This window comes from Equus asinus, chromosome 4, assembly GCF_041296235.1.
Source record: "Equus asinus isolate D_3611 breed Donkey chromosome 4, EquAss-T2T_v2, whole genome shotgun sequence".
In the NCBI taxonomy this organism is placed as follows: domain Eukaryota; kingdom Metazoa; phylum Chordata; class Mammalia; order Perissodactyla; family Equidae; genus Equus; species Equus asinus.
This window is the reverse complement of record NC_091793.1, coordinates 117,601,643-117,626,710: the sequence shown is the minus strand read 5'-3', so window position 1 is coordinate 117,626,710 and position 25,068 is coordinate 117,601,643. Positions and strand designations below refer to the sequence as shown.

General features: G+C 38.7%; 1 protein-coding gene across 8 annotated transcripts in view; it reads left to right on the top strand.

Moving 5' to 3' along the window:
* Positions 1–25,068, top strand: part of ZNF385B (zinc finger protein 385B) — a 387,462-nt gene that overhangs the window by 226,809 nt on the left and 135,585 nt on the right. Inside the window, exon 1 of one of the 8 annotated variants that reach the window (XM_070508199.1) lies at positions 24,616–24,728. The exons of the other annotated variants lie outside the window; for them this stretch is intronic. The gene's annotated coding sequence lies outside the window, so the exon portion shown is untranslated. Of the gene's footprint in view, positions 1–24,615; positions 24,729–25,068 lie in introns of those variants that run through there. 8 annotated transcript variants of the gene reach the window in all.

Genomic DNA, 25,068 nt, shown 5'->3' with positions numbered 1-25,068 from the left:
AGGCTGGAAGTCTGAGATCAAGGCGCAAACATTGGCAGGGTTCTGGAGAGAGCTCTCTTCTGGGTTGCAGACAGCCAGCTTCTTGTATCCTCACGTGGTAGAGAGCAGAGAGAGGAAGCAAGCTCTCCTGTGGTCTTTTCAAGGACTCTCATCCCATTCATGAGGATTCTACTGTCATGATCTCTTCTAATCCTGATTACTTCCCAAAGGCCTCATCTAGTAATACCGTCACGCTGAGGGGTAGGGTTTTAGCATATGAATTTTGGAGGAACACAAACATTCAGTCCATAACAGGCTTTTCAAGTGACGAGTGGTCTTTGCCTCCCACCAAGACGAGTAAGATGTGAATTCGTCAGAGAGATATAAGGTTGAGATTCTGGGCACCCCTTGCCCCCCTAAAAAGTTTAGTGGACTGTCCACTAAACTTTCCTTTCAAATTTTTGTCTACTCTTGAGTTCTTGAATGGTTTTAAAGCTAAATTCTCAGGGCACCCTACAAAAGACAATCCAACGAGTCTTCATTTTCTGTTCCAGTTTAAATGATGAAATTCAAACCTGCCCGGAGCCATGCCTGTCTGAAGATCTAGCAAGCCTTGTGCATCACTTCTTAGTGTTGAGCGCCAACATTTTAAGTTTTCACGTCAAATTCATTTTGTTGTTGGTGCTTATATTTTAAATGGAATTATTGAACATAAATCTAAATGTTTGGGATTTTACCATGTGTATGCCTTCTGAGGGCTCCCAGGAAAGCCTCTGTAATGATAGTAGTGCACAAAGTGGCCCTGGCAGGAGCCAGCTGTGTAGACATGTCCCTCTCTTCACCAGTTGCTCTGCCAGCCACCTCAGTACCAGGCTATAGGCCAGTCTCCTTTCTGTCTCTTGCTGGTTGATGATGCCAGTTACAGAGGATCATGCCAGCCCACACTCGGTGTGGCAGTTGTACAAGTGGGAACACGGAAAGATTATCCAACTGGGTTGTGATTAAAAATTCTTATTCTTATATATGTAGCTTAAAATGATACCAGATTCTGAAAATGCAAACTAGGAACATAAATCATTCCTCTAAGGTTCTAAAATATAGAGTTGGAACCAAAATAACTTTTATAACCCTTGCTGGGAGGGTGCTCTCCCAAGCCATTCTAGCTAAACTTAGAAAATAAGGTTTATTTTAAACTTTAGTACCTCTCTATTTCAGGAAGGTTTTCTTAGGGATTTTTCAGTGTTATTAAATGCCACAGGCAGAGTATGTGCTGCAAAAAGCTGGATTTCATCTGCATATCCTTGAAGATAAATCCAGGAAACTCCATGGGCTTATTGTTTATACCAGCCCAAGCCAGGCTGAAAGATGTCAGGGTGATGATGCATCCGATGGTGATGACCCTGAACAAGTTCCGGGCCTGGGCTGCTATATTACATTTTTATTAATAGTTGCACGTCTTGAGATCTGATTCATTCCTAGCCATGGGTCTTTGAGCCCTCACTAATTTGCATAAGTGCTCAGAACCATGCTAATTTTTTCATTTTATTTCAGCATATTTTGTGTTAAGAGAAAACAAGCACATAGATTTTTTATAAGCAAATGTTGGCTCAACTGATGAGCTGTAACTTGTAGCTGGAAAGTTACAGCTTAGTATAATAGTGGAGAAACTAAAATTCCTGACAATTCAGCGGCTTCAGTCTTTCTCATGTATAACTTTATAGTTTCTGTAAGATTCAGAGAAGCTAAACTCATGTCGTTTTCTTAAATTGAGAGGAACATTTATCTCGAAGCAAATCTTCCTAACATTTTCATCAGTGGCTTAAAAGAAGATGGTAGATTTTCATTTTATTTCTAAAGTGATTCTTGGATTTTCAGGTTGCACTGAAAAGTGATATGGAGCGTATGAATTGGAAGTAATCCATTGTCTCCAAAAGTCAATCCCAAAGGGAAACTGAGGAACAAAACTCCACATGGAGCCCTGCTCCTTGGCTGCCCTTTCCTCTGGACCTGCTATAGCTTCGTTCCTCCTTGTTGGAAGGAAGGTCAGGAGAGAGGGAACTGGCAGTCGTGTGATGGAACCAGCTCTCACTGGTTTGGGAGAGCCGATTGTGTGCATCTCTTCCCAAACTGACATTGAGTGTCATGTTGATAGCTTAAAATCAGCCGTGGTGGGAATATTTACCCCATAGAAGTTGGCAGTGCTATAAACCAGGGCTCCCTCTCCCCTGAGAGTAGGTTGTTAACATTTACTAGCATTCCACTGGTGACCTGCTCTTGAAAGGAACACTGTGTCTCACAACCTTACCATTATTATCACTTCCTGATTCTGACTTGTCAGTGTAGGTAAGATTTCTAAAGACCTTGATTATAATCTACCTTATCCAAACCTTTGTGTACTAAAGATATGTAGACTTGAAATAATATGTTCTCTATTTGAAAGTTATTCAGGATGCATTTGTTTCCTCTGTAATTTTGCCTTGTTAGATTTCTCAAAGCATTGTTAGTTATCTTTTACCCCCTACCCTTTTTTTTACCCCATTCTCTATTATCCTGTCTTGATTACTTAGTCTTCTCAGTGGTGACTTTAACGTTTTATGAAGAAGTATTCATATGCACACTGCCTGGTTAGTATGATCCAAGGCATCAAAGAGTACTAAAGGATCAACATCATGCCAGAGAAAATAAGGCTCAGTACCTAGTCTCAAGCAACATAAAATCTAGGGAGAAAATCAGACACGTACACAACTAAGACTGATGTAGAGCATATAGTGAAAGATGGTATTAGAAAAGTAAAGAGGGGCTGGCCCAGTGGCGCAGCAGTTAAGCGTGAATTCCGCTTCTCGGTGGCCCGGGGTTCATCGGTTCAGATGCAGGGTGCGGACAAGGCACCACTTGACAAGCCATGCTGTGGTAGGCGTCCCATGTATAAAATAGAGGAAGATGGGCATGGATGTTAGCTCAGGGCCAGTCTTCCTCAGCAAAAAGAGGAAGATTGGCAGTAGTTAGCTCAGGGCTGATCTTCCTCAAAAAAAAAAAAAAAGTAAAGAAAAATGCAAGCTGGACCACACAGATGAAATTATTTCTGACTGCAGAAATTAGAGAAGGTTCATGCAGACAGAGCCTTCTCAACTACGTCTTAAAGAATCGGTGTGCATATCAAGCTCAACTCTATTTATAGTTTTTATGAATAGATGACTATAAAGTTCATGTTAAAATAGTTTGTGAGTTAATTCATACTGTTTGCTGAACTACCAAAATTAGCTTATCGTCATGGGAGTCAGGAAAACTGAACAAAAATAAGATTTGAGCATCATAAATATGTGGAATTGTTACTGGGTTCAGCAGATGCCAGTGCAGAAGATGTGTTCTGCTCATCCTTGTGCCCTCCATAGGTTATACTCAGAGCACTGTTTATAGAAGGTTCTTAACAAATGCTTCCAGTTACTGAGGGCCAATTCTGTGTTAGGCACTTTACATATATAATATCATCAGAGACAAAACCCAGAAAAGTAAGAAAATTGATTTTATTTGGGCTATTGGAGTAGGGAGAGCACCCCAGATCCAAATATCAGAGTGTGTCTCTACAGAATGGTTTTGCAATAGTCATGAAAGACTAAGGAAGGAGTAGACAAGTTCCAAATGGGGGATTTCTAGTGGGGATTTTGCAACAGGGAAAATCTCACATGAACAGGAAATGTTTATTTCTCTGTCTCGATAGTTTCAAGGGGAAAGCAGTTCTAATCTTAGCTAATCACTCATGAGACACGGAACAGGAAGTTGGATGACTAGTTAATATCTAAACCTCGCAGTTAACTCTAAAATATACTATTATCAGCATTCTTTTTTTAAATTCTTTTCTAAAACTCAGAAACTGACATGCAGAGACGTTGAAAGACTTGCCAAGGCCACTAGCTGGTAAATAACAGAATTGGAATTTCATCCCATGTCTTTCTGGTTCCAACTCTCTTTTTATTATGCTGCAAATACCCACACTGTGCTGAATGAATGCTTTAATAGTAATTTTTTGTTTGTTTGTTTGTTTTTGGTTTTTTTGTGAGGAAGATTGGCCCTGAGCTAATATCTGTTGCCAATCTTCCTCTTTTTGCTTGAAGAAGATGGTCCCTCAGCTAACATCTGTGCCAGTCTTCCTCCATTCTGTATGTGGGACAGCACCACAGCATGGCTTGTTGACCAGTGCACAGGTCCATACCCGGGATCCAAATCCACAAACCTCAGCCACAGTAGCAGAGTATGCAAATCTAAATACTACACCACCCGACCAGCCCCAACAGTAATTTTTAAGGTTAATGGAACTTTATTTTCTATATATATATTTTCATACACACTACCTAGTTTGGACAGAATAGGCTTCAAAGAACCAAGTCTAAATGTTTAGAATTGATAGAAATCTGTTCACAGACTGGTTTATAATAAGTGTGCCTTCTTCCCCATAAATAAATCTAGCTTTCAAGTGAATGAATAGCGAAAAATTTGGGATTGTATCCCAGTGTCTTCATATTTAGTGATTTGCTCTTGCTGTTAATCGATAAGGTATCAGTGTTGCTTTTTAATCTCTGCTCTGTGGGGGCCATAGAGATTTGCAAGAGGTGCTTCGAGATCCTCACAGAGGTTCTTGGCTGGATGGGGAGAACAGGCCAGAAATCAGGCAGAGCTTGGTTACCCAGCTTCTGCCAGAGCTTTTGAGTACACAGGTTGAACATCAAAGTAAAAAAAAAGGTTACTAGAGAAGGTAGTAAAAACGTAAACACCACGATCTAATAGAATAAATCATTCCCATAAAACAAATGCAGAATGTACTTTGCTCTTGGAAGCCTGTGAGCCCCTGAGTTTATTGGCTGCTGCCAGCTTCACGAGGACCCTTGCTGTGCTTTTGATCCTCAGAGCAATGCAGTGTTAAGATGCACCCGACAGGTTCATCCGCGCAGCGGGGGACTCTAACCTGGCTGGCCTGAACCATTTGGCATCTATTCCACACTCAGATTATTGTGGTAATTATGAGTGTGAGGTGATAATTTGTGGTTGAGTTTTGTCTTGGGGCTCAGTCATCCAGTTCTTTTTTCTTTTTTAATTATGTTTTACTTTTATAATATTGTGTTAGTAAACAGACCAGGTGCTGTCTCACAGTAGCTGCATAATATGTTCTCTGAACGTGGAAGCAGAAATTAAGCACAATACGAAAGCAACTACCCTCTGGCTCTGCTACCTTCTTAAGCATGGTAATTGCGCTTGTTCTAAGTGGAACAGAAGAGAGAACAGGTTACTTTTGGGATCTGGGGGCCGCTGAAGCCAAGATATTTAGAGGTGTTCAGTCACTGCCGGAAATGGGAGTGTGGATGCTGTCCTGCTTCCCCTTGGTCTCTCATTCAAGGATAAACTGTTGTCTGCCACCTCCGGCATCCTTTGCCGAGAACCTTAGGCAATGAAAGGAGATGCTATCATTAGCTTTGATTCCCTGTAATTTGCTGGTTTTAGGGGAAGAGGGCTGCGGTCAGAGGAAGATGGCAAAATGAAAAACAAGACAAATTGGCCAGAAGATACTAGAAAATAATGGAAAATGAAGTAAAAGAACTATGAAATGTATTTACCCACTGGAAAGCAAAGCAAGTGAATTATTTGTATGAGTGAAAGTTTCTAAAGAAAGGCATTTTGGAGACATCGAATCCTAGAAAACTATGTTTTGAAAGAAGTTACGGACATGGATAGAGAGGGAACGGAGTGATGTTCAGGCCAGAGGAAGCTACAAGTGTGAAAGCCGAAAGTAGGGATGAACCATGGACACTGACCGTAGAAAGGTATGTGGGGATGAGAAATAAGTAGGCGAAAATACAGAGGTTGGGATCAGTAGAGCTAAATTTTACATTTTGCTGCTACGATTATAATCATTGGTAAACTAGTAATCAGTCTTTCTAGGGCAACAGAAATTTCTTTGATTCTTTGATGAGGTTCTCTGAAATTTACTGGGAATGGGAACGAACAGTTTCTCCGGCTGGAATTGGCAAATCTGAGTAATAATAAGCAGGAGAAGAAAAGAGAGAGAAAGAGAAACAGAGAAAAGAGTGACTGGAGGGCTCCTAGCATACCTAACACTGGCTTTCCTTCCCTTTTAGGGAAACCAAGTTCTCAAGATTCTCACAAATCGGTTCTCTAAGAGAGTAGTTCTCCGAATGAGGTTCCTGAGCCGGCAGCATCAGCGTCACCTGGGGACTTGTTACAAACGGCAATTCTCAGGCCTCATCCTAGGCCAACTGAATGAGAAACTCGGAGGTGGGGCCCAGCAGCCTGTATTTTAATAAGCCCTTGTCTTAGTCCAGTTGGGCTGCTGTAACAAAGACACCATAAACTCGGTGGCTTTTAAACAACAGAAATTTATTTCTCACAATTCTGGAGGCTGGGAAGTCTAAGGTCACTGGTAGATTTCATGTCTGACGAGGGCCCACATCCTCATCGACTGTAACCTCCCGAGGCGAAGGGGCAGAGGGAGCGCTGGGGGGTCTCCTTTATAAGGGTACCAATCCCATTCATGAGGGCCCTGCCACCATGACCTAACCACCTCCTGAAGGCCCCACCTCCTAATACCATCACTTAGGGGCTAGGATTTCAAAATATGAGTTTGGGGGGGACACAGCATTCAATCTCTAGCAGCCCTCCAGGTGATTCTCATGCATGGAAAAATCTGAAAACTGCTGCCTTAAAGTATTTGTTTTCAATATAAAAGTGTTCCAGAAGTAGAAAGTTGATAAATCTTTCTCCTAAGCTCCTTTTCTCGATACTTTACAATTTTCTGATTAAATTGGGAGGAAAAATCCCAATTAGGTGCTAAGCCTTTGACATGTACAAATCTCTCTTTGAAAAAGAGAAGTGTAGCTGGGTACCTACAAACAGCAGCTGCAGGAGCACCCCGCGGGGCTGCAGCAGGCACAGCATCGGTCCCTGCCCTGGATGTACAAACCCAGGAATGATTTTTTTCAAAAATCCTTTCTTAATCTGAGACTCGGACGTGTTCTATTTGATAGAGCTTCAGAAGCCCAAATCATTAATTATGTCCAAGATGAAAAAAGAAAAACAACTGATGATGCTGAACTTTAGATCTAAGAGAATTTAGCAAAGCTTTTTTAAATGCACAGAAGTAAATGGCAGTTGCAATGTTTGGGGGTCAAAGAAATATGGTAAAGGTAACTGACATCACACTAAAAGGGGAGAAGTGGAAAAATGAAAGCATTGGTCACTGGATGGACAAAGGGCTAAGATATGGCTTTTTGTCAAGAGGAGGGAAAGTGAGAGTCGTGGCAGGGACAAGAGTCAGAGGAGAGGGGTGGGAGGCCAGGTGAGGCAGAAGAGTTACTATCCATGAAGAGGGACATCTTCCATCTAGAATTATGGCCAGTTTTTTTTAAGCGTTACAATAAAAATGGATTGATTGATTAGTATATGCTCCTACAGAAAATAGAGCTAAGAATAGCCATAAAACATAGTGCCATAAATATCCATAAAAGATAGATGTCCTTGTATTACTGATAGCTAATGGTTTGAGTTGCCACTATGTGCGAAGCACTGTAGTACATAATCTCATTTGATTCTCACAGCAACCCTATGAAATAGACACTATTATTACTCTTTCTGCTTAAGAGATGAGGAAACTGAGGCTTTAGGGAGAGAGATACACAAATAGTAATAAGGCCTCTAGGATTTGAACTCAGGCAATCCTACTCCAGAATCTAAGCTCCTCACCACTCTGACATTAGTAATAGAAGGAAAATACGTAAATCCCTCAAGTTCTCAGAACTTCAAGACAATTTAATGCTATTCAGTCTGCTTTTACCCTTTTAAAATGATTGCCTTGTTATTTTCTGATTATAAACGTAATATATGATCCTTGCATCCAACTCAGAAAATTCAAAAGTATATAGAAAATAAATATAATTCTTGGTCCCATCACCCAGAGATAACTGATGTTAATATGAGTTATACTTTATTCTATGGTCATCATACTTGGTGCCTCAGAACTGCCTGGAGTGCCCTTTAAGAGGCAGTCAGCACTGACCCAAACACTCTAGTTCACTAGGTGTGAGTGGAGTCAAGGCTTATGAATTTTTAATGAGTACCTCTCCATGGTACTATATATAGGTGAAGCTCAGTTCTGAAAATGCTGTTCTATACCTTAAATCTTCAATTATCCCTATGTAGACCATTCTGTACTCAGTTTATCTCTGGATTCTAGAGTACCTTAATATTTCTCATCAAAACCATCTTTTAGAGACAGGAAGATATCCAATAGAGAAGTGGTTCTCAAACTTTAGCATGCATCACAATTGCCTGGAGGACTTGTTAAATCAGCCTGCAGAGTTTCTGACTTAATGAGCCTGGGATGGGGCCTCTATTAGGGTTCTCCAGAGAAACAGAACCAATAGGATATATATAGATCTATATGAGGAGATCTATTATAGGAATTGGCTCACATGGTTATGGAGGCTACGAAGTCCCACAATCTGCCATCTGCAAGTTGGAGACCCAGGAAAGCTGGTTGGATAATTCAGTCCAGGTCTGAAGGCCTGAGAATCTCCACAGTGTCTCAGGGCAGGAGAAGATGAACATCTCAGCTCAAGAGGAGAGAGAGAATTCACCCCTCCTCTATCTTTTGCTCTATTTGGGCCTTCAGTGGACTGGCCTATGCCCGCCCGCTTTGGTGAGGGCACATCTTCTTTCCTCAGTCTACTGATTCAAATGCTAATCTCTTCTGGAAACACCCTCACAGATACACTCAGAAATAGTGTTTTACCAGCTAACTAGGCGGGTAAACCACCACAGAGCCCCCAAATTTGCATTTCTAACAAGTTCCAGGGTGACGTAGATACTGCTATTACAGGGACCACACTTTGGGAACCACTGTAATAGGGAGTACTTCCAAATGAGAATTCTGGCTGGAAACTCTTCTTGTAGTCTTTGGAAATTCCATAAAATTCAAAGGCAAGAGCTTGACCTTGATGCTGTCATCTAGAAAAAATTTCAGTGACATATAGTAGCATAGTTACTATCAGCCCTTCAACAGGAACTCTTTATGTGAAAACACTATTCAACTGTTTCTGTGTCTCTATAATAGTAAAAGTGTAACAAGAAAAGAATAGCTGCTGACACTGTCAGCTAAAACGTCTTAAATGTCCAAATGATTGTTGGTAGCAATGGAAGGGACAGTAGGACAAGGTCAGTTATATCCAATAACAGGCATAACACCTATCACAAAAGTCTAACGTGTAACATCTCTTAAGTAGGACGAATACCAGAGGAGGATGTTGATGCCACTGGCAGTTTTTATGAATTATACATGATGCACTATTTTAAAATTCAGCAGAAAACTGCCATTTACCCTCTATAATAAAAGGTATTATATGAAAAGTGAAGTTCTGGATGAGTAAACATGAGATGCTACCAATATAATGGATCTTAAGCACGCTTCTCTTTGTTCTCTAGCACCTGACAGAAGACAACCAGGCTTTTAAAGGGAAGGTTGGCCTCTGGAAACCTAACAGAAGCTTTCCTGAACTAGACACCTCAGTACTATCCAACAGTGCTTCCAAACCAGCAACCATCTTCTGAAATGTAACTCTTACATTTAATTGGCTTTTGGCCTTAAACCCTTGATGCTGGGGTACTATAAATGCCTAGCTGTATTTGGCATTCAGCATTGCCTTAGTCCATTCAGGCTGCTATAACAGAATACCATAGACTGGGTAGCTTATAAATAACAGAAATTTATTTCTCATGGTTCTGGAAGCCAGAAAGTCCAAGATCAAGGTGCCAGCAGATTTGGTGTCTGGTAAGAGCCAGCTTTCTAGATGGCTATCTTTTTGCTATAACCTCACATGACAGAAGGGGCAAGGGATCTCTCTGGGGTCCCTTTAATAAGGGTACTAATCCCATTCATGGGGACTCCACCCTCATAACCTAATCACCTCCCAAACCCGCCGCATCATGCCATTACCTTGGAGGTTAGGAAATCAACATACACATGTTGGAGGGATAGAAACATTCAATCCACTGCAAGCATTCATTTATCAGTCACCAGAAATACAGAAAACCCACTGCCAGACAGTGTAATTCACCCTATAATTTTGAATGTCCGAATTAGAAATTTTCATCAATACTGGGAGTTACTGAAGTCATCTGGAGAATTTATTCATTTATTATTCAGTCAACAAATACCTACTGAGCACTTCCTATGTTCCAAGCTCTGTTCTAGATTCAGGTGAAAGAACAGTGAAATATCTGTTTATAGATAAAGCTGTCTATCTATCTATCTATCTATCTATCTATCTAGGCAAAGTCTTGACACTCTAGGAGCTTACATTGTAGTGATGATGAGTTCTGTCTTACTCTGTCTTCCAGAACCTTCCTATGTAAAGGACCAACAGTATGGGTGTCACTTGGAAAGTTGTTAGAAATGTAGCATCTCAGGGTTCATCCTAGATCTGCTGACACAGAATCTGTATTTTATTTTACAAGATCCCCAAGTGATTTGTACCCACATTAAAATTTGAGAATTGCTGCTCTAGAAAACAGAGCCTGAGGCAAGGATTAAAGTTCTGATTTTATTTGTGAATGCAAGCCCAGGAGAGTACAAATAAGGGGAAAAGGGAAGTCAGGCAAAGGAAGTTGCAAAGCAAAGAGATCTGTGCTGGCTGCCAAGTCAGAATGAATCTGCAAGGGACACAGCAGCTCACTCGGCAGGTGGGTTTGCTGGGCGCGTGGGACTCCTTCTCCAGGCAGTTTGCAAGGAAGACTCACACCTGGCTCCTGCTGATTCCTGCTTTCTGCTGATTGAGGTTCACACCTGTGGCAGGTGCCGCCCCTGCAGTTCTGGGTTGCAGTGTCCACGTCTGAAAGCGGAGGAGTGGATGCAGATCAAGAAAGAGAAAAAGAAGGGAGCAGTTAAGTGTTTCTGAGAAGACACACAAAGTTCGTGTCTCAAAACACTATATATGGAAAATTCCATCCAGATAAGTTCGTAGAAGTGAATGGAAATGGCATTTATTTGTCAGTCACCAGGTACACAGAAACTCCTCTGCCAGACAAGGTAATTCACCCCATCATTTTGAATGTTAAATTTTGTCATCATGACTAGGAGTTACTGAAGTTTTCTTTTAACATTCACAAGTCACTCCCTGACTCTTTGATTGATGACTTACATCTCCTTTGAGAGCACTCAGGATTTCCATGTAGCTATTATTTTATTAGTTCCTCCCAATCCCTAGATTTCTAACCCTTCTTCTGAACATTTATTGATACCTGTGGTGTATTTATCAACACCTCCTGACTCTCAAATATTCAAATCCATCCTTTCATCCAATATACTGGCCTATACCACATCACATACATCTCAGCTTTGACATCATTGTGCCCACATCCTTGTCTTTGGACAAGCCAGAAACCAAGTCCACATGGAACCAAACAATCTGGGTCAGTAAATCTAGATAAGCAAAAGGTAAGAAGTATCAAAGAAATCACAGGTCCCAGAGTGAGATGGATCCGAGACCCAGCAGATACCACTGCACGTACTGTCCCAGGTGTGTGCCCTCCAAAATGCTCCCAGCAGGAGAAATTCTCATTTGGGTCATCCAGACCTCACTCTGTCTGGAACCCATGGAAATTATGAAAATGTGACCAGTATCGAAATGTCATAAGTAGTTATCCCCAAGCAATGGAAATATAAATTTTCATTTTTATTTTTATCACTTCCTGTGCTTTTCAAAATTTCTGTGATAAAGTTATACTGCTTTTATAATGAGAAAGAAACTCTTCAATTATTTTTATAAAATAATGCATTTTGTCAAGGCGACTCTTTTAAGAATAGAATAACGAAAAGCCAGAATGACATGGCAGCCATTAAATATGAAATTATTTGCATATTTTATAGACACTTAATAAATCTCCCTAAACTGCAGTCTAGAGTTTAGGAAACTCTAGCTTTCCACAGCTTCCAAAGCCTCAAGGAGAAAGTCTTTTTCCCAGAGCAAAAGAGAAGAAATGTATGAAGAATCAGAAAGCAGAAATTGTGCTTTCTGAAGGCAATGCTGTGCTGCCGAATGTCTAATGAGGCATTTCAAAAATGTCGGTAGCTCCCGTGTACCAGTGAAGCAAGACACCGTCCTGTCCAGTCCCGCAGTAATGAGAAGGGCCTTTACAAATGTCAGTGTGGGGTGGTGGCCAGCCCTAAACTCTAGACACCTTTTAGGGGGGTGCTCAGTGTCGCAGGGTACTCTTAACCTTTTTAATTTTTCTCTGAACAAGGAGAGTCCTTTTCAACTTCGCACAACTGGCGGAAACATTTTGCACTATTTGATCAACTCTAATCAGCATGCCAGAGGTAATTTTGTATAAATGTTAACAGATACGGTTGGTTTATTCCTACGAATTTGTTGACTACCAGCTACTACTTATATTTCCTGTGCTATTACAAAAAAGTAATTGTGTCTATTCTGACTTGCGAAATAATGGCTCCTTGCTTTCCGAAGGTGGTTTGCAAATCAGTTCAGCGTTCCTTGGTACGGAAAAGCCCTCCTCACTAGATATTAACGTTCAGAAGATTTCCTGGGTCTCGGGCTAACATCCCTGTGAGGAAGAAGGAAAATTTGATTTTCTCGTTGTATTTGCTGCCCTGGTTTCCTCTAATACCATTGATGTTTGCTAGCTAGAACCAGTTAGTTCATTTGAGAATATTACACTTGAGGACATGAATTCTTAATGGCCATTGGACTCTCTGTCATTATTAATGTCATCTGATGTTTGAAAATAAATGCATTTTAAAGGATAAGAATTCCTGACTGTTCACTTTTCATCTGAATCACTTGGTAAGTATCACCCTAGGTGCCTGCCGGCACACATAGTTTACAAGCATTGGGACCTGCTGTCGCCCTGTTTGTTAGACAGTGGGCTATGTGTTCACTTTGGTAATACAAGGTGAGTGACTGCTTTCAGCTCCCTTCTTCATGACTAACTATCCAGAAATACACTTCAAATCCAAGACCACGTCTTGGTCTCTTTCACTTTAAAAAAAAAAAAAAAAAAAAGACTGCTTATTAACAATTGGTGATTCTAATGAAATTTTCAGTTGTTTCATGCTTAGAAAATGATTCTTCAATTGATAGATAACTTGGGTTGGTTTATAAACCAAAGCATGTGACACAGATGAATTAGCACAGGAAGCAGTGTGTCTTAAGGTCTTCTTTTAATCAGAAAGTAGACATCCCAGAAAGAAGAATCATAAAGTGTTTCTACTCAGCCTAAGAGTGGTAGGTAAAGTGGCATGTGGTGGAATTAAAAGATTGGTAGATTTAAAAAGAAAACCCATTACTAACATTTAACATGTCAAAATACAGCGTATTTTAAAAAATCATACTGTGTGTTTTAAAGATGCTTCTATTAGGCCCTTGAAATCTTTGAGACGGGGGAAAGGGGCTTCGTTATCTGCAAGATATAAGATACACTGTTTCAACAGATATGGAGCCAGAAACAAAATAACATCATATGAGTACTTCTTAAAATATGCAATATGGAAAACAAATCACTTCACAATTATGTACCTTGTATGAGAAGAAAATACTTACTATTCCCTTGTGCTTCTGAACATGAAATGTTTTCGGATTCAGTTAAAAAGTGTGTGTAGGCACAGTAACATTTTACATTTTAAATGTTATAGTACTCTCTGGAAATATAGTTTGAGACATTTCCTCCAGAAACCACTTTGACAGGATGGCATTTATAAGCAGGCAAGAAAGTTTCCTCAAAAACAATCTTGCTGTTTCACTTTGCAACAAATTAAAATCCCCATAGAATAAGCCCTACAGGATAGTTATGAATATTTACAAGAAATAAAAATAGTTACCTCAGAAAAACTTCTCTAGATTTAAGACCTACTGGTATATTATTTGCATCTGAATTTATATAATGAACAGAATTCAATAAAGATTGCCCATATAAATATTTTTAAATTGTAGGAAAGGTTGATGGAAATTCTGGGTTCAAACTACAATTATCTTTTGTGAATTAATGTAGAAGTTCTAGAGAATACAACAATTATTGGGACAGAATTATTTTTATTGTTATTTCTTGTCAGTTCCACCCCTTCTTGAGATCACTTCTTTTTCCTCCTCATCCTTAGCCCTTTCTTAGGTTCCACTTTCTAAAAATTTTACTTCTGGGGCCGGCCCGGTGGCTCAGAGGTTAAGTTTGCACGTTCCGCTTCAGCAGCCCAGGGTTTGCCGGTTCTGATCCCAGGTGCGGACATGAGGCCGCTTGGCAAAAGCCATGCAGTGGTAAGCATCCCATATACAAAGTAGAGGAAGATGGGCATGGATGTTAGCTCAGGACCAGTCTTCCTCAGCAAAAAGAGAGGGATTGGCAGCAGATGTTAGCTCAGGGCTAATCTTCCTCAAAAAAAATTTTTTTACTTCTTTTTTATAGTCTGCGCTACACTTTTAGGGTTGTTTTTTTGTCAGTTTTTTTTTTTTTTTTTTTTTTTGGTTTGCTTTTTGGCAATTTTTCCAGTTGGCTTTTAAACTTACTGAGAGTAGAGTCTCTGGGAACTCACTTTGCTCTCTCCCACGGTGCCAGTCCTTAGAGAAGGCTTTTGATAAAAGTGTTCTAAATGGACTTGGCTTTAAAACAGATCACATATTACCACAGAGGCGTTTTCTGAAGGGAGACTTGTGTTTAACTTCCGATAAATATTGGTGTATGAGGTAGCATTTTTTTAACTCTCCTATAAATAGAGAATTATTGTAGTTCATGTGGGGAGGGAGTGTGGAGGAAGTAAAGGACCCAGAAGAAGAACTGAATTCTAATCACAGCTCCATCAGGGACTAGCCTTCTGGGCTTTTCAAGTCACTAGGCACTGTCAACCTCTCTTTACAGGGGTCAAGTGGAGATACCGTTTACTTGGCCTGCTGCATAGAATTGTGGCTACAATCACATGAAATAATGTATGAGAGAGCACTCCGAGTAGTAGAGAGTACCATAAAAATGCACAGTATGATTATACTGTGTCTTTACCGTGATACGCTGAACATTAGAAAATAGTATTGTTTATTCCAAGGTCCTTGGCCATTGAGGTGTCATTGGGATTGAAAAGAATTATTTTGAAAAATTGAGATCCTGGAAATCCCATTTTAGAAGATCCAGGCTTTACCAATGCTTATACTCTGTACCAGACTCCAACACAACCAACCTATCATTTTGGGCTGCCTTGAAAGATTGTACTACCACCAGCTAACAGGTATTGAGTGTGTGTACTTTACTAAACACGAGGCACACGGTCTCATTTAATCCTCCATACGGCCCTACAAAGGTGGGCAGCATTATTATCCTGACTTTGTACGTGAGGAAATTGTGGCTTGGATAGATGAATGTGTCTAAGGCCATACAGATCAAAAGGGCAGAGCCAGACTTGAATCCACATTTGTCTAACTCCAGCACCAAAGCTCATTTCTTCTTTCCTGTCCTGGCAATACGACTAGCTAAGGCCCAATCAATTTTCTAGAAATGCAGACCTTTGAGGAAGAAAATTAAGTAGTAAGAATCACATTGTTTAATCTCAAATTGGTTTGAAGATACCTGTGGAATCAGGTTGATCTTTAGAGGTAGTTAAGGAAAACATTAGCATCTTTGCACATAAAGAATTTTTAAAATACTCATCGACAATGAGAGATAAATATCAAAGCATACTTCCTTAACGAGCTGTTGCTTAAGACATGCCTGTTGGCAATGCATGAATTTTCCAAATATGTAATTCACGTTATAATGTCAGGATTTTGTTCTCTGATGTAACATTTGAATTATGATAACTTCCATTTTAAAAAGTATTATTGCTCCAGTTGAAAAATCATACTGGTTTCCCAGACTCTCATTTTTTGGCAATATATATGATATTTTCTCTTTAAAAATTGCAGGGTAATTACCCTTGTAGAAGGCAAAAAAAAAAAAAGTTCACATATTTATAACTAGATGAGCTAATAGAGAAACAAACTCAGAAATATTTAAAAATGCAATTCCAATTTGGCAGTCTTACGTGATTTGCTGAGTAGAGTGTTTATTGTAACACTTTTAAAAAAGAAAAGAAAGCTTGCATGTTGTACTTTGGTTAATGAGACTCTGAACCTATAATTTTTCAGTGTCTTAAAAATAAGATCATAAAAATAGTCTGATCTTAATTGCGCATTTTATTAGTGGACAGTTGCAAGTCTTCTCAGGGTATTTTCTAATGAAGTATCATACAGTTTATAGAATAAAATAACTACTTCTAGAATGAGTCTAAGCAATAAGCCAGTGGTCAATAATCCTGAAAGTCCTGATATACCATGCTGTTGTTATATTCCTTCTTTGTGGTAGAATCTACTATAAAGGAGGCATTTAATTTCATTTGATGCTACAGACGTTACGTGCCTCTCTCATCAATGTGATGAGAATTGTGGGTTAATCACTAAGTAGTAAAAATGAAGTCATTTTGATCCTGCCCAGGAAATCTCCTTCTTGCTGATTCTTTGGGTCTTGTCATAGTAAAAGGTACAGCAGATCACAGCTTTAAATGGAGGAAGAGAGAATGAAAAAGCAAATTGTCCTATGGCATATTTGGGGGAAAAGATGTTTAAAAACTGAAACTTTCTCTTTTGATCATGACATTTTAATGTAACAATATCACCAGCTCTGTTGATTCTAAGGGACCTTTTAACTATTGACTTCAAGGAATATTTGCAATGGGTGTATTACAGTTCAAACAAAATTTCAAGTAACTCGCAAATATGCTCATCGGTCATAACTGTGTCCCAAATTCAAGTGGTAAATGTGAGTTTTAAAGTAGAAAATTCTTCAGATCACTTGGGCACAAGACAAAATTAGTTTTTTATATCAGGTTCTATTTTTTACATAATGCCAGAGCTATAAAAAAATAGAATCAGCAACACAATACTGCCAAACTGTTACCATACTTAGATGTAGAAACTTTTTACAGGTTACTGTTATGTTAAAAGTCAGAAAAATTGTTTACTCTGTACCTGTTATCCAGTTCCATAAGGCATTAAAGTGACAATCTTAGATTATAACCAAAAATTTTATACATAAAATTAATATTTTATTATTGCTTTGAGATATTTTCAGAATTTGCTTAGGAACTTCAAAATCTCTTGCTTTACCTAGCCCAAAACTCTTACTCCTCCTCCCTCAGCATAAAGTTTTCAAATGAGCTGGCAGCATCCCCAAAGCTAGATGCACTTTCTAGATGTTGCTGAAGAAATATACCCAGAGTCCCTAATGCTTTCAAAGGATTGCAAGAATATGCGGTTTTGTCTTGCATATTAACGAAAATGGTGCTGACTGGGATACTCTAGTGGGTTATCTGCCCTCATTCATCCAAGAATGAAATGGCCTATGTGTTTATGATGTCACTTTCACCTTATCTTTTATTTTTTTCTATCCACATGTATTCATAAAATTTTTGAGAAACTCGGCTGCACTTCACCATTTCCTTCTCCCGTGGGAGTTTAAATGCTGCTATTATGTAGAGAAAGTGGGAGTTGGAAATGTTTTTCCTAAACAGAATGTGGGTCTCTCTAGAGAGTGATATAATTCTGGGAGCTTTTGCCGGGCACTCACCATGCACTGGTTCCTGTGATGGGGAAAGAAAAATAAATAATACAGGATTGGGTCGTCCCTTTAAGGATTTCACAGTGTAGTAGTCAAGACTGCTGTGTAAACAAGCAGCATCGTCCAAAACAAGAAATGCAAGACAGTCACTTTAGTTTTGTTAAGGAATTTAAACGGCTATACCCTCTGTAGAACCAAGATAAAGAATTACGTTAATTATTCTGTCAATATAAAGAAGTATACCTGCTTAAAGATTTGAGAGAGAAAATATTTGATCCAAAAGATGTAGAAATGGATACATGAGAACTTTCCCAGACTTCTGTATTCAGATAAATATTTTCTCATTTGGTCCAGCCACCTTAGGAAGCTATGCAACACTCCTTTGATTAGATCATTGTTATATTTCCTTTGGTTGACTTGCCTGAAGAAGTAATTTACCATATTGTCCAACTTGGCAGTGTCCAATTTACATTTGTAGTTTTTCAGTCATAATGCTAAACTCCTTTATTTAATTGCATTTAATGGTATTTTAAAGAAATACCACGTTGTTTTTGATTGGTGTCTTTGGTGCCCAGTGCTGGATTAATTTCATTCTTAAGACCATTATTAGAATTCAGATTGGATTTGTTATTCTATAACCCTTATGGTTGCAGACATTCACTAGTGATGATCGTTGGGCCTTACACTGAGACAGATCACTAAATCTGGTCTGGGCTGGAAGATTGGCACAAATGAAGACTCAGATTCCAATTAGAATTGTTTTCACTTAGGCTTACTAACAAACCAACAAACAGCACAACAAATGTGATAACAAGCTATAGGCTAGTGAACACATTTCCTGACACCTCCCTTGTGCCTTTGGGGAGGCATATTCAAAGTGGTCAACGCGGTCCAAGCACCGTGAGCAACCACCTGGACAGAGCAGCCCAGAACCAGCAGCTTTGTCTCATAGTCCTTTAGGCTGGGGGAGAGGCGTTTACCTGTCACCATGAAAGAAATTTCTTCATGAATCCCCATTGTATACTCTTATTTAGCGTCATCAAACCCAGCCACCACCAGGCTTCAGAATGGTATTTGAGTTTCCAGGAGCCTGATTTACTCTCCTATGTCTGTTCTACAGAATCCCTTGGTTGATCTAATCACTACTGATACACTTATTTGTGGTTTAAGAAATGCCCATGAATTGGTTTTATCATCCAAAGTATTTACTGGGTACCCACTTTGGGAAAAACACTGTACTGACATGTAACACCATAACATTTAAGTCATATAGAATCTCCTTTAACGGAGATATTTTAAGAGAGAAAAAGTTTAGGGAGAAAATAGTTCCACATAAAACTATGAAAGTATTCTTATTTTTAAATTATTTGGGTGGAAGTATTAAGGAAGTTTTAAAAGAAGTTTCTCTACATTTTTCCCATTAATTCAATTGTGCCTGAGAAATTTTGGCAATTAGTTGAAATGAAACATTCGGCTGTTCTTTCTTTGATTTGACAGTATGCAATATATGTTTATAAAGAATTCTCACTTTGTTTCTATTAATTTTCATTGTTTTAAATACTTTCCATCTACATGAACTTAGCACTAAGTTGTATAAGAGGAGTGAATACCTCAGGTTTTTGGAATCAGAAAATCTGGGTGAGTCTCAGCTTTGGAACTCAAACAGCATAGTTTTGAACAAATCTCTTAGCCTTCCTGGAATTCAGTTTCTAAATCCATAAAGTGGGTATGTTTTGAACCACAAACAAGCGAACTGGTAATTAGATCACTCAAGAGAATCTATAGAAGTGTAACAGCAAGGCAGTCTGTTAGAAAAGCCAAATGCCATCTGCTACTCAGAAGGGTCTACATACTTACTTATTCCTGCAGAAGTGTTCCGTTATCTACACACACACAATTTTTACTAATACCATTATTTAAATATTCTTTTAGTCATTTATTTTCTACCTTTTGTCAAATAATGTGCTTTCCCTATATATGGATTAAACCATGATTCCTCACATATCTTAGAATTCTTCACCATAAATGTCCTCAGTTAGGAATCATTTCCTTCTTTACACTGTATTTATCTAAAGCATTCAACGTAAAAATCTGTTGCTTATAGCAAAGTGTTCCACTAATTTATTTTTTTATTTTTATTTTTTTAAAGATTTTATTTTTTTCCTTTTTCTCCCCAAAGCCCCCCAGTACATAGTTGTATGTTCTTTGTTGTGGGTCCTTCTAGTTGTGGCATGCGGGACGCCGCCTCAGCGTGGTTTGATGAGCAGTGCCATGTCCGCGCCCAGGATTCGAACCAACGAAACACTGGGCCGCCTGCAGCGGAGCGCGCAAACTTAACCACTCGGCCACGGGGCCAGCCCAAATTTATTTTAAAAAATGAGTACAAAATGCTTTTTTTTCAAATAAAGTTTCTCAACCATAGGGGTTTTAGTAAATTCTTCTTAGAAGGATAAGCACTAATTCTGAGGCTAATTTTTCGAGGTGCCAAATAATAGGTATTAGAAGACATCAGAATTTATGAAAGTTGTTATGCAGACAACCCCTCATTACAAGGAATTCATTATGGTATTTATTACATCTTTCTAGTATGTTCAGAATCCAAATCCCAAACTGTGCTAGTGTATATGATTCATGCTGTTGATGCATCGTGCGCATTCCCACACCCTCCCCCGTGCGTACTTGTTCTGTTTTTTAATAAATACACACTAGAACTTTTCAGATTATGTAGATTGTAAATGGACTTCATCTTTGACACATTCAAATATATCAAATGATTTCCTCCTCAAAAGGCCCTAACATGTTTTGGACACTTAAAAGCAAAGTACATTAGAACCATGCCATGATGAGAGTATAGAACAAGGAAAATTCTGTGGTGAGCTCCATAATATAACAACTATTAGCATCACTCATGGAGAAGCCCAGTCCATACTCTACCCAAAGTGGTATCTCTCCCCACAGTGGAGCAGGATGCAGACTACAAAGCACAGGAGCTAGAGCTCCAGAAACAGCCATGTCGGGAGACACAGTTGAGCAGTCTCAGTCATATCAAGAAAACAAGCTCATCTTAATGGATTTTAGGTTTGACTATATTTTAAATATATCTTCTTGAAAGCATTTCAAGATTTACTAATATTATTTTTGAGTTCTCCAAACTTCATGTTTACAGAATGTCCTTCATTCTAAAGAATCTAACACAGAAGCACTTTACTAACCACAGACTAGTTTGCAACAGGGTATATTGCAGTTACCATGGCAACTATATTATAAACCTTTCTTTGTGCTAAGTTGGAATTTTTTCAAGACTCTTTCTTTGGACTGACGTTTTTAATGCTTGAGTTTTCATGAGGATGATTTTTGCTTCTTCACATTGTGAAAAGTTGAATTAATCTTTTCAAAGAGGTTTGTGTGTGTTGAATTTTTGTATTAGGACACTTCAACTTGGAACTTGAAGTTCAAACCAAGAAAATAAAAGGCCTCTGAAGCAATAATATTATCCAATTTTTCCCTAACTGTAAGACATAAATATGACACATACTTCATATCTATGTCATGAAATACTCCAGTGTTCCCAAGCCACATTAAAATGCAAAATAAAATGGTATTAGGATGTAGCTGGTATCAATGGGACCCGTGAATGATTGGCACAAAGACATCTTTGTATCAATTGTTTGATAAGCTCAGATGAGTGACCACAGGAAAGGTGGATGGAAGGAACATAAAAGACTAAAGGAAGCTTAATTTCAAGAGTGAATCTACTGACTTCTGGGAGATAACTGTGAGGGATACAGATCAGCTTTGCATTTGCAATCATTGACATCATATTAAGCTATGTACGTATCCAAACATAGGGGCTAATATAGTACATCTTACCTGTAAAATGCACTCAAAGCAATATATACTTCATAGACTTTGGCTACTACTGAATTGTGTCAAAGTGTTTCTGTGCCTTTTAGGATAAGATGGTGTACTAAACCCCCATAAAAATATAAACACAAAATTTGTGGTTAAAAACACAAGAACCAAGAAAAGAACAAGAACCAAAGGAAATAAGATCTCTCTGAAGAAGTAAATTAGGTACCTGGAAGTGGTGTGCTGTCATAACAAATAATTAAATAGGTAAGAATAGCTTTGGAATCAAGAAGTGGATGGAGGCTGAAAGAATTTTGAGGGGTGTGATAGAAAAAAATTCTAAATTGCCTTGAACAGACTCTTAACAGAAAATTTGTCATTAAAGATGCTGCTTGTTGGGGCTCAGTAGGAAGCGAGGAACTAGAAGAACAGAGGTCTTTGTTACATAGTGGCAAAGTTTAGTGGGATTGTGCCCTTCAGTTATGTGGAAAACAGATCTTGTGAAAGATGGACCGGGATATCTAGCTAAGGAGATTTCCAAGCAAAGTGTTGAAGATGTGGCCTGTTTCTTGCTACTTAGAGTAAAATGAAAGGGAAGAGATATATATTGTTAACAGTTAAACAAACAAACAAAACCACGGCATGATAATTTGGGAAATAGCTGATTCAATGACAAAAGATGCTAAAACTTTTCAGAGACTGCTTCTGAAAGCGTGGCATGGAAAAAAAAAAGGAAAAAAAAAGCCAAAGGTGGCTGTACAACTTTTTGCTTTGAAAGATCAAAAGATCAGAGTGTTTAGTCACAAAAGATTAAGATTGTGCCTCATAGATCTTCTCAATTAAATCAGAGGGCTTCTAGGAATCTGTTGCCCTCAGCCATCTCAAGAGGAACAGAAGATAGAGAAGGAATTATCTCACAAAGATTTGTGGATGTGGTTTCTGTCTAATGCAGAGCATTGCTGTGCCATCCACAAGAGACTCACAACGTTCTTAAGAAAATTATATTAGTAGAAACACTGCCAGCTTGGACTGAAGAGAACAAAGAAAGTACAGTGTAAAAGGAGACTTTGAACCCCAAAATTCTACTTACAGGAAGCAGGCTAATGAAAGTACTTAGTTGCAAACATATGTTACTGCTCATGAAAAAGAAAAGATGACTCAGAGGACAGAACTGAGAGCCTCTGCATAAGAGTCCAGCCCGTTCAACACCTTGATTTTGGCTGTATGAGACCCTAAGCAGAGAATCCAGTCAAGCCCACTCAAACTTCTGACTATGGAACTGAGAGATAATAAATGAGTGTTGTTCTAAACCAGCAAATTTGTTGATAATTTGATATGCAGCAATAGAAATCTAACACAGGTGTTGATAACTAGAGCCACTAAAAGATTCTAAAGAATTTAGCTTATACAGTTTAAAAGAACAAAGGGGTTCCTTGAGATTTGTATATACCTTTACTCCTAAACTGTTTACAAAATGAGTGCTCTGAAAACAGTTTTTTAAATGCTTCATTCTCTATATGGTTTCTGTTAAGTTATGAATGCATGTATTTCTGGCTCCAGGAACTCACCAGTTATTTTCTACTTCATACTCATCTCAGTGTACACTTACAGAAGTAGATTGTAAGTCTCCCCTTCAGAGCCATAGTTGTTCACAGAGCATTGTGGAATCTTCCATCTCTTACCTTTCTTGCATATCCATTAATATCATTCATTGAATTGTTTACTCTATATAGAAACCTGATACATCAACCTGAACTTGAAGTATCACTTCAAAGAGAAAGTCCATTTGGGAAAACTTTGTTTTTCTATTCTAGCTTTCATCACATAAGAACATAATTAAATCTCCAAATGGAAGTAAATGGTGTGGCCCATATTTAGGTGTTTGAAACATATATGGGTAGAGGTGGGGGACTGGAAGAATGGCCAGGTCAACGTCCCAAAACATGCCAACTTGAATTATTTTGTTTTCTTTAATAGTGGCAAAGAAGGTACAGGGAGGTGGGAGAGGGAATTGTATGGTATGCTGAGAATTTGCTAAAATACTGGAGAAAGATAAGAGGCCAAGGTGAGAAGACTAAAACTCTATCCTAAGAAGAAATTTATGCTTACTGTTTTTTAAAGCTTTAAGTAAGGAAACTAGTAATTTTGTGTTCTCACTTTAAGGAATAATGCATTGGTCAGGGTTCAACTGCAAAGATCAAATCCACATTAGCTAATTTAATAAGAAAAAGATTTATTAGAACATATTAAATGACTTCTAGCATATTTGGAACAGCTGAAAAGCAAATAACCTTCAGCTTGACTTTCTGGATGTGACTCCTAAAACCCTAACACAGAACTGGGCTTCAAAAGGAGGCATCACCACCCTGAACCTCAGCTACGACCCATAGCATCACAACCAAAGGCCTTAGGCCCCGACTCTCTCCGTGTGACCTAACTGAGCATTCCGAATTGGTGGAACCTAAATCACATCTGTAACCCCGTCAGCAAGAGCATATGGGACATGTAGTTTTTCAGCTTTCCAGGAAGGAATATTAGAAGAAGTTTGACACAGCCCTTAAACAACCCACAGTGTCCCCCACAGGGCTCTAATATTTAAGCTAACAAAACTCTCTGTTTGGGAGGTAGTAATAAAAAGATCAGATACTTAAAGGATGATTTTTTTCTATGAATCTTCCTAGTTTTAGGTCTTACTAAAATTTTTTAAATTATAGTTTTCACTTTTTACAGTACAAGTTTGATATTCAGTGATTAACCTTAAGTAAATGAAGATAAAAATCAGATTATTTTTCACTGGCATTTATTTTATGCTTATACAAAATATACTTTATCGTGTTATCATAGATCTGCAAAGTCTGCCAGTCATTTCTAACTTATAGTAAGAGTTCACCTACATCACCTGAGACAGTGGCTTTGTATCATGGTTTGTATAAGATATTGTTGTCCTGAAATGAGAGTCCTACTTATCAAGCGTTTTTTGGCGTTGTGCCTCCTCTTTATCTGAACTAGCTTCAAAAATACTAGCGTCAAAAATAACATCAGCTTACAATGGGCTTACAGCAGTGGTCGTAGTTTTAGTAACTGAGTCAGCCTTCGGCCAAGGGCCAATAGCTGGCTCAAGTCATATGTTAGGGTATTATTTTCTGTGTCTTACACTCAGAACACTGGGGCTTAGATATAGGCAGTTACCAAGAAGACTAGAAACCAGTAGTGGTGAACAGTCTCTTCCCTGCTGTAACATACGCAAAAAAGTAGGTATTATAAAGTGTATGCTGATGAGTTGACGATGACTAAATGAGCATAGCTGTCATTTGAGAGCTCTGGACCCTTTACAACAGCTTTGAGCATTGTTCATAAATGAAACCTGATGGAATTAACCACTTCTTATTCTAATATTTATGTAAGACTTGTGTGACTGCCAAATTAAGTTGAAATTAGAGCTGCTTCATAATAATAACAAATTAATCTAAACAAACTACTAACCTGTACTAGTGGCTTAAGAGCCCAAAGGAAAGCGAGAAGCGAGTAACTAGGGCAGTGGACTGAAATTTTTTGAACCTTTGCCCTCTCCTGGTAACTGATTTTATTTTC